This window comes from Eubalaena glacialis, chromosome 3 (assembly GCF_028564815.1).
Source record: "Eubalaena glacialis isolate mEubGla1 chromosome 3, mEubGla1.1.hap2.+ XY, whole genome shotgun sequence".
NCBI classification, from domain to species: Eukaryota; Metazoa; Chordata; class Mammalia; order Artiodactyla; family Balaenidae; genus Eubalaena; species Eubalaena glacialis.
Window position 1 is genome coordinate 40,680,050 of NC_083718.1, and position 6,641 is coordinate 40,686,690.

A 6,641-nucleotide genomic window follows, 5' to 3' on the forward strand; every position below is an offset into this window, starting at 1 on the left:
TGTACATTGCTCAGCCTTACCTTATCCAACAAGTGCATACTTAATATTCAGCAACCTGTTCAAAAGAACTTCTATGCTGGTTTCTAGAGTTCTTAATCTGTGTAATTCCCTCCACTCTCTGGTACTCTGGATTAAACCTTATCCTCACAAAACTCTGATTGCTGTACCTTCAATTTAGCAAGACAGTTGTACTCTGCACGTGTTCCCATCTCTGCATTGTGTTCTAAAAATTGCCCCCAATTGCTTCTCAGCCTTTTGGCTAAGATCAAGTGTAGTATCTGTTCTTATCAGTAAAAATTGCCCCCAAGCAGAAAGTCAAGGCAATTGTAGAGCTCACCTAGTTTGTTTCCCTTCCAGCATAGTTCTCTACTGCTTTTTACAGTTGTTTCATATATTTTTTGAGTTTTCTATCCTTTTATGCCAGGAGGGAAAGTCCCAGACTAGTGACTGTATCATGGTTGGAAACAAAAGTTACTTCACTTGGATTTTAATTTGTTCACATTTCTGATGTTATTTGCTGACTGGCAGTGTCTATGACTTCTCTTTTGGAAATCTTTTCTGAAATTTCCTCCCCAGTCCTGCCAGAAAAAGAGGTTAAATAGGGTGTACAATTACGTCCAAAAAAAAAATTAGGATACACTTTGACTAGAGTGATTGATAAACTTTAATTCCAAGAAATAGAAAATAGTAACCACACTTTTAGGAATCCAGAACAATATTTGAGTGTAGGGAATAGAAACTGGCCAGCTCTGTGTTAAATACCATAAAGTTCGGCAAAAGCTGCCTTAGTTGCTGTCAGCTTCTTGGCTTTTCTGACACACCTCCACCCACTAACTCAGGGACCCAGTATTCTCTGACTCTTCTCATCTTTCTGGTTCTAAGTGTGTTATCTAGTAAATGTAAAATAAAATTTTTATGAGATGCTAATGACTCATAAAACTCAATATGCTATTCTAAAAATTTTAGAAAATCTAAAACCTTAAATTGAAAGAATGAATTACTAATAGTGGGAATTCAGGCCTCTGTCAAAGGGGTGGAAAAGAATATGGAAAGATTAGATCTCTCCTAGCACACCTTATATAGACTATGATGGAGGCCACTCTACCTACATCCCACCAGAGCTAGGATAGGAGGGACAAAATAAGCATTCTAACAAAGATCTAAGAAGAAACAAAAAGCACCTACCATTTCACGTCTTCAGTCACCACACAGTCTGCAAAGCATGGCCTAGCCTTGCAATAACCTCCGCTCCGCCCCTCCCCCTGCCCATTAGCTGGAGCCAGTGAATTATGGTGAAAGGCAGAAGCCCTCCAGCCTCTAGGGTGGAAATGACTTTAATTTCATCAGAGCCCTGGAGAAAAGACTATTAAAAGAGTTAATGGACCAAACTTCTGAATAGATGGGTCAGGCTGTGACAAACCAAAGTCTTTTTTTTGATATAAGAAGGAAAAAGGAAAAAGAAAGCTGGAGATACAGACCTTGTAGCTCTGATGGCCTCTGAGTCCCCTATCAAATCAATCTTAAATGCAGTAGAGTCCTGATAATTTAATGAAGAACTCAGAGGTGATGTGGTGAATTTGGTCACAAAGTTGAAATGGGGAAGAGGTACAGTCCACTACAGGGACTGTTCCCCGCCATTGTTTTCTGAATTACAACTGGGGGCGGAATGTAGGATTACTCTATTTTAAAATGTTGACATCAGAATACAGGTTGTTGGAGTTTCAAAAGATCATAGTTAGAAAGTTCTCCTTAAAGTACAAATGTGTATAAGAATAAAATTGGACTGTGGTTTAGCAAATAAAATAATTAGGGTAAACAAGAAGTGAGAGAGGGATAAAAGGAAAATGTTAGAGTACGGTTGGCAATGAAAATATGCCCACAAAGTGAATTTTCCCAGTCACTCCAGGAGATATAGTGAAATTATCATATTGTGATGGCTAAGATTTGCTAAACTCTCTGGGCTATTTGTAGATTTAGTTTGTAGTCAGCAGAGATAAAAAAGAGTATTTTTTTTTTTTTGGCCATGCTTATTCTGAAAATATCTATCAAAAGATACACACTTTGGAGAATAGAAAATTTCCCATAGAATTTTCTTTTCTAGTGATCCCAAATGTAGATATTCAAGATCTTCAATATCCTTGGAAACAATGATGTAAGTAGCCACACATCCCTGGAGGTCACTATAATAATTCATTGGGCAGAGTTACTCTATCTAAGCTACCTCTGTGGACCCCAGGTTTGAGAAACTGCATCTTTAGAAATCCTTTGACTCCTCTTGAAGGATTGGCATCCAAAGCCCCTTTGTGAGTGAAGGGGCTCATTCCAGGGAGATGGAAAACCACCAATACTGGGCTTCTGGCACTCTTAAAAATTACTGGACTAATGTCAAAATATTACAGAGTAATACCCAGTATCCCAAGTCAACTCCACTTACTGTGCATCATCTGATTGCCTTAAATGAAGTAGGAAGGTGAGGTTAAATACTATATACTGCGTACCTAGTAGGTATCAGGCACCCTGCATACTCCATCTAGAGAAGACATTTTTGTTTAATGGTGACTATAGTTGATGATACTGTTTGGACAAATGAAATTTGTGAAGAGAGTAGAATTTAAGTGTTCTCACACACACACACACACAAAGTAAACATGTAAGGTGATGGATGCTAATTAACTCAGTTATGGGAATTATTTCACCATGTACACAAATATCACATCATCATATTACAGTTTGTCAATTATACCTCAAAAAAGCTGAAAAAAGAAGACATTTTTGTTTTAGAACACCTGTATTCATTTCCCCTTCCAATTGTATCCCATTTTTCTTCATTAGAATACTGCTTCCACTGAAAAGGTACTAGAATACCTCAGGTACACACTGCTATATTTAAAATAGATAACCAACAAGGACCTACTGTATAGCACAGGGAACTCTGCTCAATATTCTGTAATAACCCAAATGGGAAAAGAATTTGAAAAAGAATAGATACATGTATATAACTGAATCAGTTTGCTGTACACCTGAAACTAACAATTAACAGCATTGTTAATCAATGATGTTCCAATATAAAATAAAAATTAAAAAAAAAAACAAAAACAAAAACAGAACTGTAATACACGTGGACCTATGCGATAGGATTCCAGGGCATGAGGTACATATTATCTAATGGAGTGGTCACAAGAAACAGATGCCTGCCTTTCTGGTTCCCTGTTCAAAACCTCACTGTTCTAACAAGGATCCCAAAGAACTCTGTAAACTGATATAAGCTGATACTCAGAGGCTGGCCCTCACCCTGTGTTGATTATGGACTTATTGTTTCAAACTTTCTGATTCAAAATTAAACACATAACCAAATGACCATAATCCAAAAAAAAAAAAAAAAAGAATACTTCACTGAAGACAGTCTTGACAAGAAACTGTAATCAAATGTGCTCCTTACTACTGAACAAGAAGTGGCCTTTGAACCAACCTAGGCCAATTAGATGTTTCTTCTGTGATATTTCGAACACCATCAGAGAGTCAAAGAAGTTCTATTCCATTTGATTGAGCATGACTGGACTAGAGTTGCTGTTATAAAATTACTGCTATCTTTTCTTCTTCTGAGCCTCCAGAACTGCTTTGGTTCGACCCCATTTCCATGCCTGATTCTTCAGGTTCTCATGGATATTGTCAAGCACCAATATCCTTCCAATAAACTACTTTGCTTAATTTACCCAAAGCTGATTTCCTTTGCTCAAAATCAAAGAGTCCTTAAGGATATACTACCTCACTTAACACACAATTCTAAGATATTATGGTTGTGACCATTTCACAGTGGAGAAAAGTTTGGCACAGAAAGATTCAATGACATGCCCAGAATCCCACAGCTAGTAAGAATGACAGAGTATGGACCCAAATCTGGGTGTGTCTGACCCTGAGTTTCAAATTGTTAACCTACATTATACTGATTTCCATCTGTAATTTTCAAACTGCTTTCCCAAAGAGCCTCGATGTTCCACATGCTGATCCGAGATTTTTCACTGCTGAACTTGAATAATGGCAGCCTTGCCAATTTAGAGGAAGTAATAACTTAATGGATAGAATGTTTTCAACTTTAAATTTTCCTTCTATAAAGTTTTCTTAAAACTTTGGTGGTTTCTACTGCTTGTCTGTGAGGCAGACAACAAAACAAATGAACAAGCAGCCAATGAATATTAATGGCAAAAGTCTGAAACAACAGATCATGCCTCCCTCAAGAGCTTGTTGTTTGCATGCACGTGTGTTGTGATTTTATGTTGCATACCTATAATATAGTCATTTTCTGCTAGGAAAATTGTTCCTAGTTCAAATGCTAGAATTAAATACATACATATTTCATAGTATTATGCAAAGAGCACCATGATTTTCAAGCTGTCTGCCACCTCAAATTTTTTTTTTTTTAAATTGCCTCAAGTAAGCCTGAGACAATGGCAGCCAAACATTTTGGGAGGTATAAGTCATATCACCTTTAGGAAAATCAGCCCTTTATCTACATCCAAAGCCACCATATTTTGAGGATAAGGGCTTTGGCACTTACTGGATTCTACAAGAATAATGTCATTTGTCAGCCTAAATGCAAGACCCAGAATCAGTTTAAGGGACTTGAAATCTCATTTTGATTCTTGGCCTGGACACCAGCTAAAATGCCTTAGGCCTTGAGAAAGGCCAAGTTATGGTGTATTTATTGGCCATGACTGCAGATCTGGTTAACTTGATGGGAATTTATAGAAAAAGGGATGAAGCAAAGCCAGATGTGCTTTTGGCTATAGATGCATCAGGCTAATAAGACACAGGATAGTAGCCTGGCCTTAAGTAAGAATAGCACCCCAAGAAAACTTTCCAGGGTTTAAGGATTAATATAATGAGAGTAGAATTTGGACCCCTGGGTCTTCTTCCTAGCTTCTCCTACAACAAGATCAGCTATTTCCCATTTTCCCATTTTTCCCCTCAAAATACCTCTCTTCCATAATTTATACTGCTTCTGAAATTTCCTGGTCTCCAAGAAGCTAGACTAAAATAAAATTATTTAAAATTTACTTTGGACCAACAGTGACAGAAGGGATAAGATATATACTAATGATCAAAACATAGGTGATCCCACACACGTAAAGTTTACTGTCTAGCAAAATAAAACTTCCAGATTCCCCAGAAGATGAGCTATCTACTACCCTTCCTATCCTGAATATAAAACTTTGACCATTTTTACTTGCGCCTTCTTTAGCATATGGATATAATATATAAATATTGTATTAGTCTATCGACTCCGTGTGCTAATTGGAGTCAACGTGAATTGGTATCGCCTTTCCAATGTCTGTACAAGTATAGTCTCCAACCAAAATCTCCTAGATTGTAACATTGGATCTCATCAATTTAGATGAAGTAAATTTTCAAATAAATACATAGGTAGTGAAGCTTCAGGGAGGAACCCATGTATCATGCTCCCTTGGTGAGTCATTCCCTTAAAGAGGCAAGGCTGCTTCTCATCTTTCCTTCCACGAATCTGTATCTGTTTCCATATGATCTGAATGTTTCTCTATTTCCAGGCTCATACCACCTAAAGAGTTCTGTGATACTTAGAGATGGCAGGGGAGACCTTCCATCCTTCATTGTTGATCCTTATTACCACATGTCACCAGGCAGTGCACTGGGCTCGTTTTGTGGACTTCCATCAACCATTTATATTGAGATATAATCCTGGGTCCTAAAAAAGAGGAATATTTTATGTCCCAAGTGAGTGATTCACACTCAACACTATGTTGATGTATTTTATGGGATGTAAAAATCTCTGTTCCGGTGATCTCAGCTCCATCAGCATAATTTTCTTCCACATGGCACAGGTAAATCATGGTTAAATATTGAGTCATTTATCAACGAATGCATTGTAAGCCAGATCTCATAAAATCTCAGAAATAGATTGTGCTAAAAAAGCAGCTAGCAACCAACTATGATTTTCGAATTTTCCCTTCCATAATCTGTTCCTCATTTAGAGAGAAAACACTAAGGAAATTAAAAATTAGTGAGCTTTACTCCTTTATTGGTAACAATATAAAAGTATAATGATTTTCTTTAGAATAAAAATATTATTTGGGGGCTTTATAAGAGAGGGAAAATTTGAAAACTCTGTGCTTCTAGAAGACGAATTGTCATTCTCTGTGAAAGCAACGCATTTCAGAAAGTATACACGCATCTTAGGTTCCCCATGCTTAAACTTAAATCCACAGGGATAGCACATGGAATAAAAAAAGTTTATGATTGGATGAAGGGGTTTAGTGATGACAGGGGAAGTCAACCTTTTTTTAAAAATATCTTTATGGGAGTATAATTTCATTACAAGGTTGTGTTAGTTTCTGCTGTACACAAAGTGAATCAGCTTTGTGATATAACCCCATATCCCCTCGCTCTTGAGCCTCCCTCCCAAGCTCCCTATCCCACCCCTCTAAGTCATCACAAAGCATGGAGCTGATCTCCCTGTGCTATACAGAAGCTTCCCACTAGTCATCCATTTTATACTTGGTAATGTATATATGTCAGTGCTACTCTCTCACTTCGTCCCAGCTTCCCCTCCCCCCGCCCCCATGTCCTCAAGTCCATTCTCTACATCTGCGTCTTTATTCCTGCCTTGC

General features: G+C 37.6%; 1 pseudogene; it reads left to right on the forward strand.

The window, feature by feature from the left end:
• The first annotated feature begins 239 nt into the window (after window positions 1–239).
• Window positions 240–416, forward strand: LOC133089327 (U2 spliceosomal RNA; annotated as a pseudogene).
• The last annotated feature ends 6,225 nt before the right edge of the window (window positions 417–6,641 follow it).